General features: G+C 37.5%; 1 long non-coding RNA gene across 1 annotated transcript in view; it reads left to right on the top strand.

Annotated features, from left to right (window-relative positions):
• The window catches only part of Dleu2 (deleted in lymphocytic leukemia, 2), a 79538-nt gene that overhangs the window by 25277 nt on the left and 37608 nt on the right, over positions 1 to 16653 (top strand). Inside the window, exon 2 of the long non-coding RNA NR_028264.1 lies at positions 13642 to 13737. This is a non-coding gene — a long non-coding RNA (deleted in lymphocytic leukemia, 2). The remainder of the gene's footprint in view (positions 1 to 13641; positions 13738 to 16653) is intronic.

The following is a 16653-nucleotide window of genomic DNA, read 5'->3' as shown; positions in this document are numbered from 1 at the left end:
GCCAAGGACCAGCCTCAGCTTGGAGAGGGGTTCTCAGGAAGGGGTTCCTAGGAGTAGCAAAAACGAATAACTCAAAGTCAAATTGTGGGTCCAAGCTGAAGGCCTATATTCTGCTCAAGACATCTTTCCAGATTGCTCTCTGTATTCTGCTCTGCTACAGACAGCTTTCTCTTAGTATTGTTAACTCTCTGGATAGCTTGTCTCTTGCAGATCAAAAGCCCACTTTTTATTTTACATATCCATTCAGTCTTTACCCCCCCCCCCCGGTTTTTTTTTTTTTCCCCCTGAATCAACATCACATGACCTCAGCCCCTTGATTCTTAGAGACAGCAAGCTTACAGACAGTAAGATAGCTGAGGGGGACTCCACCCTGAAATTACTATTCCAACCACGCCTGGACCAGGCTGACCCTTTGGAATCCACTTTGTAAGCATAGATAAGCAAAACTGGGTGGGATCTTGCCTTGTAGCCACCACTCCCAATCTCTTTATCTCCTTCCTTAGTACCTTTCTGAGAAACTGGCTCATAGTGGAAGCTGTCTCTGTTCCTTTAGATCTGTGAAGCTCCTTATAGAATTCATATTGCATCCTTATAGTTTACATAATTGAGAAATTATATATTTCCAAATTCATGTCAGTGTTCTTTCCCACAGCCTTAGGGGCTGTCCTGACTTTCACAGACGCAAGGTCACAGCATTCTACCATTTTGCTATCCCCTCCTGGATTCTTGCTGTCTCTGATTATCACGGAGATATTAACCTTGGCAGAGAGGGTAATCCTTGAAGGAGGAATGTGAAAATATGTACACTATTATACAAACCTTACGCCCACAGTAATCATCAATACTTGTGGAGGCCAATGCCCTACTGGCTCCATTCCAGGGGCAGGAAACCATGCCATACTGTCCCTAACATGGCCAAGCCATACTGGGTACCATATTATATAAATGCCCTCTGAGAAGGATTTCTTTCTAAGAAAGAGATATTTGCTATAGGGGAGAAATAATCTAAGTTATTTGAACAAACTAAATACCAGCCTAAAATAAATTTCAAATTTAAGTGGAATACTTAGATGAGTAAATCCACAGGACGAGCTCTCCATATTCCTACTGACAAATTATGGTGTGACCTCTAGGTATATAATTTCAGTGGTAGACTAGATGCTCTATTGAACCAGTTCTTCATCTTGAGCTTTGACACTCTGTAGACCTTAAAAAAAGAATCTAAAAAATAGCCTATGAATTTCTATAAGCAAATCAGTACACTACAATACTTAGTATTGACTGTTCATTTTTCTACCACATAGAAATGGCAGTTTGCTGGCAGTGGGGCGGCTTGGTGGGTAAAGGCACTTGCTGGCAGTGGGGCGGCTTGGTGGGTAAAGGCACTTGCTGCCAAGCCTGATGACCTTAGTTTGATTCCCTGGAACTGACATGGTATGAGGAGAGAACCATATGCATTTGGCAAACGTGAGTCCCCCTCCCCATGACACACAACACACATAAATGCTGTAAAAACAAAGACAATGGCTGGTTACATGTTTCCTATTGCTGTGCAGTTACACAGTTATAAAGTTAATGGCTGTAAACAGTTTTGAAGGTCAGGAATCCAAAATGAGTCTCAGTATCACAAAACTAAGAAGGAGGCAAAGTTGTGATCCCTCTGAAGGCTCTATGAGACCCCTTTTTAGCTTCTGGAGCTCACAAGCTATTCCTTGGCTCCAAACCTTCCATCTTCAAACCTGGTTGAGCCTTTTTCACCTCTCAACACCGCCACTTCTCTGATGCTGCTTCTACCACACTTAAAAGACCAACAGTGATGGGGGTCTACTCAGGCAATCTAGGATAATCGAGTTTTAGACCACATAGTGGTCTTACTTTCAAACGGAACTTGAATTCTTTCTTGACATGTTGGTTATGTATTTAGTAGGTTCCAGAGATGAAGACACAGCTATCTTTGGACATTCTGGTAGGGCGTTTGTTTAGCCAGAGAGATAGCTCAGTGGGTAAAGTGCTTGCTGCCAAACCTAACAACTTAAGTTCAATTCCAAAAACCATGTGGTCCTTTGGCCTCCAAATGCACTCACTCTATGGCACTTTTGCACACACACACCCCCAAAAAAGTCCCTATTTATATCCAGTGTGAGCTGCCTGTATTACAATGCTTTCACAACACCCTGTACTTTGTTACTGCTGAGAGTTGTGATTTGTAAGATTATTAATGTCTGGTTTTACTCATTAGACCATAGGAGGAAAAGTGTGGTTGTTTTATTCACCGTTAACATACTTGATAACTAACAAAAATATAAAATCCATGCAGCACAGAGTAAGTGCTGAGTAGTTACCTAGGAATATTTACCTGCATGCTAACAAATAATTCCTTTTTCTTTTATACCTTATTTCACTCTTGTTGCCTCTTCTCCTCCAAGTTCAAGTGCTCAATAATTTACCTGGACAGTTCTCTCCAAAGGAGTTTCTCCATACCTCTCTGTTCTCTGAGTAACCTCATTAAGAAAATTTTGTGGATTCCTTTCAAAGATTCATTTTATTTTTAATTATGTATATGTATTTGTATGTTTTTTATGTGAATGCAATGCTGAGATGGAAGTATTTATGTGTTTATTTTTACAAAACAAAAGAGGAACTGAACTCAGGTCCTCTTTAAGAGCAGTAAGTATTCCCTCATAACCTCTGAGCCACCTCTCCAGCCCTTCATTTAGAAAGTACATTTCTAAAATACAGATCTCAATATTGGGCAGAGCAGCAGTGGTGGTTCATGCCTTTAATCCCAGCACTCAAGAGGCAGAGGCAGGTGGATCTCTGTGAGTTCACGCCTGGTCTACAGAGCTACTTCCAGGACAGCCAGGGTATACAGAGAAACCCTGTCTCTGAGAAAAACAAACAAACAAAAGCAAAGACAAAAATCAACCAAATTAATTTGTTTAAGATTTTCCAATTGTATCAATATAAAAATAGCACATAAAACCATTAATGGTCTAACCTCTATCCAGTTGAGCAGGCTGACTTTACTCTTGGCTTTCAAAGATACCCAAGCTACAAACTATAGCAGACTATACAGCTATCTGAAATGCCAGGTTCTTCTCAACGGTTCCATTTTCTTACACTCTAATGATTCTACTTAAAATGCCTTCTATGGCCTACCTCTCCTTTACCTTGTATACTAACACAACTTATTCTAATCCTAGCGCGCTCTCTACCAAGCTTCTTTCGACACACAGTCTAATTACTACCTCCTTTAAGTTTCCTGTGTTACCCATTTCCATGGATTGCATGATCTTCCTCTATTTTTAGGCTATAATTGTTTGGAAATTTTATCTTTCACTGTATATTCAAGTGTCTACTAAAAGAGATTACTCTTTTTTTGTCTCCATCTCCGATTCTAGTTTGAATTCTGGTAAATGTTTGTTCCATTCCCTGTGAGAACATATGTTAAAACCCACAAAGAGTTTACTTCTAGGAAATCTTCCAATCAATTGATAAAACATTAAATTAAAAGGGGCATATGTATAAAAATGTTCATTTCAGAATCTTAATACCAAAAACTAGAAATAGGCTAAATGCCCAGGAATAGAAAATTCTAATGACATATCTCAGAACATTCTAAAATAAAGATTATGAAAATTATATAGTAACTCATATGTTTATGGCATGTTAAGTGAAAAGGGATTAAGAGGACTATGAAACTATATAATTATGTATATAGACACTGACTAAAAGGGAACATGAAAACTATATGAATTGATGGTGTGGGTGTGACTTCATTTCTTCCTCATGCCCCTCCCCCAACCCCTTTCAGTTTTTCAGGACCAGGGTTTCTCTGTGTAGTCCTGGCTGTCCTAGAACTCCTTCTATAGACCAGATGCCTTGAGCTCATGGAGTCCTACCTGCCTCTGAGGGCTGGGGATTTCATTTCTTTTATCTAGAACTTTATGTCACTATAGTTGTCTTTAAACTATATGTAATTTAAAATTAAATTTATATCCTTTACAGATTATAAGATTTGTATATAAATATTTGTGAGCATACACACACACACGCAAATATATTTTGCAGGACTGTCTCCTACAAGCTGCAAGAAGCAGATAATCCAGTACCAGTAAGCATACTGAACCTTGCTCCCTAAGATCATTTTCCACTAACATGGAAACAGCCCTCTTAAAAAGGAAAAGGCTTATTCCATGGAAAAGCAAACTTAAGTAAGAGATAAAAATGTACTATCTCATTATACAAGCAACTAAGGGAGTGCTTTTTAAAAATAAAAATGAAGTAATGTTAACAGAAGCTACAAAAGAAAGTGCTTCTACTAGTTACACATAAGACAATTTGAATATCAAAATAATTATATAGTTTAACCTTAGAGGTGAAAGGCAATGGTATATGTAACCTACCCTAAGTGATTCAGAAAAACAGTACACAAATATACAAATAAAATATGGGCAGAGTGGCTGGAGAGATGGTTCAGCACTTAAGAACACTTGTGGCTTTTGTACAGGATCTTTGTTTGGGTCCCAGCACCCACAGGTTGGCTCACAACTCCAGTTCCAGAGGATCTGATACTGTCTGTCTTCTGACCTCTAAAGGCACCAGACATAACATGATGTACATAGGCAAAATATGCACATAAAAAATCTGAATTTTGAAAAATATTTGTAGATGGACATCATAAATGAGAATAAGCAAATATAGAAGTGGAGAAACAGGAATTCAAATGTACTCATATAGATTCTGAATAGTAAGCAGGGAACCAGAAGGGCTTTGTTTACAGGAGAGTACTATAGGCTGAAACTGAAGAGGGGCTGTGGATTTGTCCAATCATCTTGCATCCATCATATAAACTATATAAGCAATTATGAATGCTGAACATAAAAGGAACTTCTGATGAGTGGGATATAATGTCCCCACAAACTGCTGTCTATTTCCAGGAATGAAAAAAGAGTAACTATACAGTGGTCACACATTGACAAGGGGATCAAAATTATGATCATCAGTGAGTAATATATGGGTGTCATGTTCTACAAGTGACACTCTGAGGGACAGGCAACAGAGTCTGTGCAGTACTGAAGGCTGAAATGCATAGTCTCCATCTAACTGTAAGGAAACATGGAGTGAACATTATTCTGAAAATGTGTGACTCTGTATCCTTCAAATACATCAAGGACTTACAAGACAAAGAGTGGAAATTTTCCAGAACAAAGGATGCTAAAAGAAATAGGACAATTAAAAGCATTCCCTGGCCGAGACAGGCACCTGTCAGGGAGGGAGGAATACTATAAAGGGCCAACCTCAAAAATTGTAACATGATGGTAAAAATGCTGTTCAAGTGTATGTTTATCAGGCTGTCAGGAAATGCACTCCCAGGAATATAGACATGAAGAGCTAGGACCCATGTTTGCCTGTGAAAAGTTCAGAAGAAAGGGGGCGGGGCACAGGCAAGTAATGTATATTTAGGGAGAAAGAGAACTTGTTTCCCTACAAGAGGCAGCAAATGATCTAATAACATTTTATAGATTTGAAACTCTAGTTGGTTTTTTAACAACAGGAACATAAAAGGGTGCTGAAAACTGGGTACAGAGGTATGCACCTTTACTTCCCGTACTGGGAAAGCAACAGGTAGATCTCTGTGAATTTGAGGTCAACCTGGTCTACATAGTGAGTTCCAAGACAACCAGAGCTATATAGAGGAGCCTGTCTAGGAGAAAACAAAAAGCAAGAACAATAGACCTAAACCTGCAAACCGCTAAGCAGTGTTTAAACAATCTGTGGTTTTCAAGTTACCATTCAAAAGGGTTTCTGATTCTGACATTGAGTCTCTCTTGAATGAGGGTGCTTTTACAGTTTTTAACTAAGTTAATATCCTGAAGTCAGTGTTCCATCAGTTGCACTTCCTATGTGAAATAGTAGGAAGGCAGGGGGTGGGGGGTGGGGGCTGAGATGTCAAGACCTGTTTTCCATAGTATCCACATTTACCGTTCGCTCGCTGGTGATTGCATTCCAGGTTTTAAATGTGGCTTGGGTCCTACAGAAGTATAGAGAGTATTGCTGTATACAGAGACTTAAACTGAGTGGGTGGAAGTGGGCAGACAGAGATGATAACGCCTTTCTAGAATACAGATGGGAATGTACACCCTGATATCCAAATACTAATTACTATCTAAAGAGTGGGATTCGTTAGTCTCATAAGGTGTGACATGTTTTGGAGTTATAAAATTCAGATTGGACATTCTTCCAAGCTTTTAAATCCTGAGTGTGATGATCTGATAGAAAAATCTTTTTTTTTTCCCTTTGAAATGTAACTCGGGAATGTGCACCCTCTTGTGGTGGAAAGATCATTTTCCCCAGTGGCTTTCTGTTGACGCACAGAGCTTTGTTACTTGAGTTTGTTTTCTCCCATTTTAATGACTCAATGAGGATTTGTGGTTTGTTAAGATTTTAAACGAATCTTAACTATATGGGACTTAAATATTCTAAATGAGATGGCCATATAAGTTTTAGTCGGAGCAAACGTAGATGGCCGAACACTATTCAGCCATGTCAGTCTTGATCTTGGTTGCTAAAGTCTCTTCTTTTCCAGTTGTACCTCACTGATGCAAACCATGGACGCCTTCTCCAGTGCACTTCCTCTTTGGTGCTTAAGTTTCATATCCATGGCTTTAACGGACATAATAACAAGATGTATCTTTTTTTTATGTTCAAAAGTTACAATTCTGCAGGGTGTGGTGGCACAAACCTGTAATCCCAGCACTCAAGAGACTGAAGCAGGATTATCAGCCTGAGCCTGGGCTACAAAATTGAGTTCTAGGCCAGCCTCAAAGCCATAAAGAAGATATTTTTTAAAGTTACAATTCATCACAAGTTGTTTTTATAATAAAAACTAGAGCAAACATAGTAATATCCCTGATTTTTAAACTGTTGGGTTCTGTTTTGAAAAGCAACATTTGATAAGGCTGGAGAGATAGCTCAGCAGTTGAGAGCACTTGTTGATTTTGCCAAGGACCCAGGCTTAGTTTTAGCATAGTTCCAGGAAATCCCTCCTCTCTTGATGTTTGAAGGCACATATAAGATGCACATACACACATGTAAACAAAACACTCACAGTCATTTTTTAAAAATCCATGAGAATCAAGTGAAACATAACCAAACACAGCCCTATAGTCATCTAGGAGCAATGGCAGTTTTTCTTTTTAAAAACTTCATCTTAATTAGCCTAGTGGAAGGGACAATGTCTTGCAAGCAAAGGATCAAAAGATGCTTTTGTAAGAAAAATTAAAATATTAACTTCATTTTTTTTGTCCTGTTATAGAGTCATTTTTAAAGGCGGTTTACCTAGCTTGCTCTCACCAGCTGCAAGACGGCAGAATTTATAATCGGAACATCAGGTTTCAATAGCCATAAAACAAAAATAATACCTACTTCATAGAGGTGTTGTGGGCAGTGAGACACCTGATCCACAAAGCGTTTGATAACAATGCGTACCACATTATCAGTACCCAGTGGCTCTTACAACTTTTTCGGGGCTTCATACAACGGGAAACCTATCTGGTGAGTCCATAATTTACTCTAGCACTATTTTTTTTTTCTTTTGGAAAAGTACCCTAGTGACGTCCAAAAGATTGTACATCTTCGGCTCCAATCCAGAACCGAAAGCTCCGTCTCCAGTTCAGAATCCAAAGGCTTGTGCATGGTGGGCTGGTCGCACACCTCGAGGTCTGGGGTGGAGGGAAACGTCGGGGTGTGACAGCCGCCCGCTGGTCGTGTGATTGAACCGTAAAATTCCTACCTCGTGAGATGGTTCTAGGCTTAGGTGTGACAGATCTGGGAGGCGCTGGCGGAGGGCGAGAGCACGACAGCGATACGCGGTTTTAAGTTCCTGAGCGGCCACCCAGGGCTCGAAGGCGCACTCGGTGGCTTGGAGTTTAGTTAAAAGCGGTTTTTGTCTTGTTTTTACGAAACTCTTAAGATAGTCCCTGATTTGTTTCATCACTAGTGTGTCACCGGAGTAGTGTCCGAAAGCTGACCACCTCCACTGCCGCACAGGGGCCACGCAGGCACACACAGGAGCGCAAGACACAGCGGGGACTGGAACCGAGGAAGTAGAGAGCCTTGCGCCACGACGATCCTGCGCATGTGCCGGGGGAGAGGGAGGTAGAAGTTTCCGCATGCGCAGCAGGGTCGCGCGGGGGTGGGTGGGGGGAGGCAGGGACAGCTGTGGAGCCGGCCCGCGTTCCCGGCATGCCCCGGGGCGGCGGGGTTGGCTCTAACGAATTTGAATGAGGAGTCTCAGCGCTTTCGGCGCCATTTTCGAGTGATGCCTGATCTCATCAATCTAGCGGGAGGGAAGGGATAACCTGTCCGAGCCTAGCGCGACGCTAGGATCACGCCGGAAAATCCCCCAAAAATCATCAAAAAAATTAACTTAGAGCAGAGGGCAGTCGGTGGGGCTTCGCCAGATGCGGCGCAGTCGGTAAGAGCCTCAAGTAGCGAAGCGGGTCTCGAGAGGTGGCAGCGATGGGACCGGAGGACCGTGAGGGGAGCAGGGACCGGACTCGGGGTCTGCCCTCACTTTCGCGGCAGAAGCTCCCCCAGGGGATCCGGTTGCTGTAAGTTGGGTGTCCTCGGATGGGCGGCGTCCGGCCGCGCTCGGGTGGCGGGAGCGCGGAGCTGGGGGAGGGGAGGCGCGGTTTGAGCGGGACACGGCCGAGCGGCCGCCGCCCGACCTGTCAGCGCGAGCGGCCGGGGAGCTAGGCCGGCGCGGCAGGGTCGCCCGCGACAGGCGCCCGCCCGCCCTCCCCGGTGTGCACGGCGGTCCGGGCGCAGGCCGTCTCCTGCCGGGAAACTTGGGTCGCGGGAGAGACGGCTGCCCGCGGCCCCCGAGGTGCGCTGCGGAGTGCGGGGAAGAAACGACGCCGGCCGGGCCGGTCCCGGGCCGGATCCCGACCCCGGGCGCGGCGGATGGATGGATGGCCGCATCCAGCTGGGTCATTTTGTCGTTGCTCTCCCGGCGGTCCCCTCTCTCGCTCGAGGGGGAGGGGTGTCGGGGTGAAGGGAAGGACGGGGCTGCGAGCTTGCGATTTCCTGGCGTCGGGCTCTTAGAAGACTTTTTCCTTCTCCGGTCCTTGAATCGCAGCGTCTCAAGGAAAAGTAGCGTGAAACTTGGTGTCTCCTGCCGACAAGCCTTTGCACCTACGATTTAACGGTCATTTTGCAGTCCTCAACTTTCCTTGGGTACTCCTGACGCTGAGGCGGAAGAAAGCGGAGTTGTCTTTCCTTTGGGGGGGGGGTTTCTTTCTTTCTTTCTTTCTTTCTTTTTTTTCTTCGTTGGCTGTTGGCTTTTTGTCAACCCAGAGTCGACAGCTCTTGAATGAGCCAGTGACAGCTTTGACTTTAGGTAATGCTCGCTAGGTACTAGTCTTTGTGAAGAGTCCACGTTAAACTCTTGTGTCGCTTTCCTCCCTCAGCACCCCTAGATTAACCCTTAGCTCATGGGACGTTCTGCGGGAGGGTCGCACGGACCTGCCTTAGTGATCCTCTGCGGATGCTTTTGCTGCAGCTTCTCGGTTATTCGCCGAGGACTCAGGCTTCAGGAGACCCTCGGTGACTTGCTAGTCAGAGCAGGCCCCCTACAGAGCTTTCTCCCTCTGGAATTTTATCAGAACCCTGGATTTGGTGTGTGTCTGTGAAAACTGGGGGACCCGCCCTCATTTAGATCCCTTCCAGAAGAGTAGGAGCGCAATGTGATGTTTTTCAAATTGAGTCTAACGGAGCTCCCAAACGCCGGGCTTCTTACCCACTGATTGGCTGGAAGGAAGCGGGACTGGGGGGTTTGAATGTTGATCCCAGAGCTGATAATTCTTGACCTACGAAAAACTGTGTTTAGACAGAGAACTATTCAAATAAATACAAAATGTAAAATCGGAGTTTTTTTTTTAAGTTAGTACATAATAGAGTTGTTTCTTCCGTAAAAGCCTTTCAGATGGTTCTGAAATATATATATTTAAATGTAAAACTAAAGAGGCTGTTTTCAGAAAACTGTATTTCTGCTGTTGGAGTTATAAGACATTTCTGTTCTTCATTAGTTGAAAACTTCTCCGAAGGATCTAAGGTGTTTGGTTTTTCCTTTGATAAAATTTTTCCGTCTCAGTCTTCATGTATTTATTGGATACATATTAAGGGAAAATTGTTTCTTTCATTTTGATGAAAGTGAACTTTAAACTTAATCTGTTCTACATTTTTTTTTTTGTAAAAATTGAATGTACTCTTAGAACTTTGCAAATCTGTTTTTAAATGTTTTCTAACTGGGCCATTGCAGTGGATTTAAAAGTTTAGTTTACGAGTCATTTATGTTTCTTAGTTGAGAATATAACAAGTAAATATGCACAGGTGAGCATATATATTAATGCATTCCTTTTACAAATTCATTATGAGAGAATGTGTTGTATCGAGCAGTGCATATGTGTTGGTTTCTTTGACTGGTTTCAAAGTTTTTGTTTAGTGTTACTTGAGACAGGCGTCAATATTTATTACCCTGCTTGTCATTCCTTTTAATTCCATCTTGATAATAGGGTGTGGTTTTCAGAGTAGATGATTTTGAAAGGAACTTTTAAATTTTTATATCTTACAAATAATTGAAATTTTGAGGCATTATTTCAATTTAAGACAAACATGCATTTAGAAATATTCAAATGAAAACATTTTTATAAATGTATAGGACTGTAAATTAATTTATAATAAATACATTCTACTTTGTATTACTTTCATGATAATTATGTTTACTGAACCCATAATCTTTCTTTTTTTCAGAATCTGTTTATCTTGGATCTTTTCATAAAATTATCTATAAAATTCTATTTATTAAATTATACGACTCATTTCTATTCTGCATGTAATCATATGTAAACCCTGTCTTGCTTTTTACTGGTTTGTTTTTGTATTTTAATTTTTATTCAAATTATGTGACTGGAAGAGAATTATGGGAATGGAGAAAATCTTTGAATTATTTTTTTGACACTTCCATTTATGGGATTTGTATTATATTAAGACCATAATTGAAGATTTTTTTCTTTTTTTTTTCTTTCATTTGTTTGCTTTACCAACTCTTTGAAAGTGATATTCTTTATTTAAACTAATTCTCGTATTGATTTAGAATACACTAGCACCTAAATAAATTTCACAACATTCAAAATATTTTCATGTTTTATGTAATACTAGGTAGAAGGAAGAATTCCAATAGATATATACCTACTTATTTAAATGTTTATATGCAGTTATCTGTGTTTTTCTACAGAAACTGATTACTCCAATTTTCTATTCTTTTGTGAAAGCTGCAAAAGTTATTTATTACCACAGGAAAACAGCACTGAGGAATGGTGCTGATATAGTTCTCCCGGCACTCCATTTACTATTGTAGGAGAGTGGAACAAAAGTATCAGTTTCCCTGGTAGCATTGATTTTCATTTGTTTGTTCTTTATACTAGTTCCAATTAAAGGTCTAATTTTAGACAATTTTAAAAAGCCTATTAACTTGTCTTCAGTGTACATTTACAAAATTTAGCCTCAAGTTTTTGTATACCATTAAATTAGTATCTGTTTTACTGTTTATTAGGAACCAAATCTAAGGATAAAAATTTCAAGGGAGTATTCATGTTCTGATTCCCATGTTTTCTTCTCTTTTGTGTGCTGCTTTTTAATTTTTGTTTCCTGAAGACTTTATTCGTGTATTTATTTGTGTTTAGTAACTAAAAAGAATGTTGACAAAGTCTTCAGTCTAGAACTATTGGTCAGCTGATTGAGTTTACAGAAAGGAATTTCCAGACTATATTGAATATTTCTTCAATAAGCTTTCAACAACTAGATTTTAAATTTACAGTTATGGAAATGAAGTTAATCTCAAATCGTAAGATATTTCTAATCTTAAAAGGGCTTTTGTCTTTTTTATTTTCTTTTTTTAATGACACTTAATCCCCACGTTGATTTCCTTTTAACCCCTTTTATGAGAAACATAGTATGATTATAATTAGAACAGCACATTTTAGAAAGAATTGTAAGACTATGTATAGTTTACCCTTTTTATTTTTTAATTGCACAAATTTAGAAACTATATGCTTTGCAATTAATTTTAGCATATAATTAGATTTCAGATTTTGACTTGCTGTAACTTTGTGGTCTCAAATCTCATAAAAGTAAAGGAAATCAGTAATAAAATACCACCTTATTTCAACTAAGTGTTGAGAAATGAGATAAAGCACTTACTTCCAAGAGATTGCACTATTAGAACCTTACACCGTGTCTTAATTGTCTTAAGAGTGATCGTGTATGTTTAAAAATGTTGCTATTATGTAATATCTGATAGTTAGTATGTACAAATGATCATAAATTCTGTAAATAATGCTTTCTGGTAGTTAAGGTTTTTTTTGTTTGTTTTTTTGCCTTTATAAAAGATGCTTTAATGGATTTTTCTTTGAGACAGGTTTCAAGTAATGGAGTTAATAAATACATGTGTGTGTGTGATTTATTCTTAATACTTTTCTTGAAGTTCTGAATCTAATGTGCTCTTATTTGAGCAAAGAAATGTTACACAGGAAAGATTTGTAATGTTTTCTATGTATAAACAATAAACTAATAAATAAGTTTTACTTTGAGATTTTTTTCTTTCTGTCATAAACATTTTATATCCAAACCTTTTGTTCATTATTATCTAGTATTCTTACACTGCTTAAAAACATATTACTATATGAAAATTTAACATTTAATTTTTAATTGTTTTATTTTTAAGGTTGTGATACCTATATTTCAATGCACTCAAATATATTAAAAAAACTTTATCTTTTGAAAAATAGCGTTTTTCCCATTAAACAATCAAATATTTAGCAACAGACATAAAGGGGCTATTGGTATTCATTGCTTATTTTATTTCTTGCTTCAGCCACTCTTAAATAAAAGTAGAAAACTCCTACAAAGCATTATGGTTCATATGTAGTATTTTTACCCCTTTGGTAATTTAATAATTTGTTCTTTTAATATAGTTGTTACCTGTTAAGTCATTAAGAACCAGAAAGGGTGAAACAAATGAAAAAAATAAATAACGTTGCATTTTCACCTCGATTTGGGAGCAGTAAAAGGTTAGTCTAGTAGTGGTCCATTTATTTCTCAATTGTTTAAAATTTTTAAATTGGTAGAACTGTAATAAAAGATTTGGAAATATTTCACTCAAGTATAGCAATACTAAAGGTGAGAATAATAGCAATTTGTCATCATTGATTCATTTAGTAATTTAGGGGAAAGATAGTCAAATTTTATCTTTATCCTTATATACTTTTAAGCTATACAGATTTTAGAATTACAAAGAATATTTTTTATACTCTTTCTCAGTTCTTTCATAGTTACTTTGAAAATGAATGTCATACAGAGAAATGAAAGCAGAAACTTACTTTTTTTTTTTTTGGAAGACGCTTTAGGTGATAATGCCTATTACTTGTTTTTAATAAGTTATTTTTTGTTCTAAAAACATTTTCAGAGTAGTGGTTCTTTGAGTATTGTCAAGATGGATTAGATCAACTGGAAGGAACTACAGGAGATATTTATCTGTTGAGTGTTTTCATGTAGTAATACATACCATTTTTATTGCAGATTTTAACCATTAGAAGAATACCAGTTCTGGAAAACAACCAAAGTTTCTTTGATTGAATGCCCATGTAATGCATTGGAATATGATAGGCGATTAAGGTATACTAATGGGGTGTGGGTGTGTGTGTGTGTGTGTTTGTTTTTCTTTCTTAATTCTACACCTACCCAAGAACTTGCTATGGATTCTAAGCTGGCCTAGAACTACTAATTTTTCTGCCTCAACCTCTTCCTTAGTGCTGGAATTGTAAATATGTGCCAGTATGTATGCTTTATACTAACAAATTTTCAGAACCTATTATTATATATCTTTGTAATATAATTGGACTTAATAGTAATTCTGAAACCTTTGAATGAATTAAAATCAATAAGCAAAGAATAAACAAATCTTGTGAATTGGCTGAATCTAAGTGTCTGGCTTGTTAAAATTCTAGATTTTTAAAAACATAGTTATGTTGTAGATCTATCTGAATTTACCTTCCCCCACCCACTCCCTAATAAAGAACAAAGTCTATATGGTGATTTTTCTTTTTCCTGAGGGTGTTACTACAGTGTGCTATGTAAGGTATTTAATTATGTAGTGGACTTTATTGTTACAAAATGACGTGTTTTAAAGTCAAGTGGAATTTAGTAGTTGGCTGTTTGACAAGTGGAGAAGTAGGTAGAGTCTAAAAATCAGATAAGACTAATGAAAATATTTTAAGAAAATTTGAAGTATTCCAAGTACCTTCCTAACCAAGTCACAACTTGGTTAAATTGAAAAAGCCCTACTTTCTTAAGCAGAAATAAGTATTTTACTCATACATACTCAGTGCATTGTTAATATCAATGTTACAGCATTCTAAAGATAGTTATAGAACACTTAAACTTGCGATAACTACTACCTTATTCTCGAATACTTTTTTCCATTTTTCTAACATTTTTTTACTTGATTTTTATATTTACTTGAGCATTTCAGATAGTGTTCAGCTTAAACAATTGTTATTTCCTAGATGGTAATCTGGTATAAAAATGAATATATTGATATTATTACTAAATATTACTTGGTTAGTTTTTTTTCTAATAAAGTATTAGCCATAAGTTTTAATGATATTTGCTAAATAAAATGACAGTTGCTAAACTACAACTACTTTTCTTTAGAATTGTTGACTATGTACTGACTATGAATATAAGTAACAAATAACAAATCCCAAAGCTTTGGTTTTCTTAAGTGCAATTTAATCTTAAAACTAAAATACAGTTTTCCTGCCCATAAAACCTTTTGCTTTAAATAGTTTAAATATTTTAGAACACATTATTAGGTGTGTTTAAGAATGCTAGAGTGTCAAGATCCATATTAAAATACTAATAAACGCCGGGCGTGGTGGCGCACGCCTTTAATCCCAGCACTTGGGAGGCAGAGGCAGGTGGATTTCTGAGTTCAAGGCCAGCCTGGTCTACAGAGTGAGTTCCAGGACAGCCAGGGCTATACAGAGAAACCCTGTCTCGAAAAAAAAACAACAACAAAAAAATACTAATAAACTGGAGTTTGATATTTTTATATTATGAGATAGATAATCCAGAAATGCACATTTGTTAATAATTGAGGTAAAATAGAAATGTTAAATTATGACAAAACAGTTTTGATGTGTGAAGAATGAATAAACTTTTCCTTTATCTTACCCAGTGTTTTTTAGGTTAGAGAGTAATAAGGTGAAAATGGAGTGTCTTGGGGGTTGACAGGGATCGACATTTAATTTATATCTTTTAACTCAGATAATTGACACAGTTTTAATGAGTTAAATGAGGGAGAAAGCAGTATATGAGTTTATAGTGTAGGTAAAGAATTAAATATGTGGTTGTTTCGAATTTAGAGTTTAAAATTTATGTACCTGAGAGTCTTAGAATTTATTGTTTGAACCAAATATTTGACATCATGTTATTGTTCTCTCTATAATTATAAACTGGCTTATGAACATAGGAAATTTAGCTTGTTAAATAATTTAGTATCTTTTGAAAGCGATAGTAGATACTAAAATTTTCCTTATAGTTGACCACTTATGATACAGTAAGAAACCTTAATTTGGCTAATAATAAAAGCTATTACAGTTATAAATGATTAGGTGTCCTTTAACCACCCTTTAAAGGACATGTTGTAAATCAAATTTGCAAATCTTTCCAATTCTCCTAAAATGTGGTTTATTAGGTAAGAATTTGAGGACAGAGATTTATTGAATTGATTTAAATGTTTTAGTTAAGATTGTTCTCCAGTTATAGTTAATTATATCTTGAATATAGTATTTTTACTTTCAGTTAAAGGCATGATCAAGGTTTCAGGAAAAATAATTGCCCTTAAAGTACAGTTGTACTATCATTATTTCTATCTTACTGAGATATTTACGTTACAATGAAGAACTATTTTAATAAACTAGGATGGGGCTAATTTAACATTTGTTGATGAGGGGCCTTAAAATTATTGTGATTTATAATGCTAGTTCATAAACTTGCATTTGAAATGTCAGAATTGTTTTCTTTGATAGAGATTTTAAAGTATTGCAAAGATTTGCTAAATAATAATAAAATTAACTTGAACATTTTAAATGTTTGTGTAAAGCAGTTTTGCACATGTATATATTGTGGTTTTCTAAAGTAACAAATATCCCTATTTTTTTTTTCCAAAATAAGCCCTAATGTATCAGAACTGATGCTTTCTGATCGACATTTTTCAACAGGCAATGTTTAGTTAATTCTAAGTCTTCAATTTTTTTTAAAATATGACTTTGGAATATAATTTCTGTTCTCAGCGCTATGAGCCCCACTTTGGACATTTCATTATCAGATATTAACTAGATAATGTTATTTTGATATAATTTGAAAGAAAATATGCAGCATTCTTCAAATGTGATTTCTAAAATTAACCCATTACTATTTCTATATATCCAAATATTATAAATTGGGTGGTGGTGGCACATGCTTATAATCCCAGTACTTCAGAGGCAAGGCTGGAGGATTTCTGTAAGTTTGAGGCTGGCCTGTTGT

Source organism: Mus musculus, chromosome 14 (assembly GCF_000001635.26).
Source record: "Mus musculus strain C57BL/6J chromosome 14, GRCm38.p6 C57BL/6J".
NCBI classification, from domain to species: Eukaryota; Metazoa; Chordata; class Mammalia; order Rodentia; family Muridae; genus Mus; species Mus musculus.
Note: the sequence above shows the minus strand (reverse complement) of the source record. Positions and strands in the feature narration are given on the sequence as shown.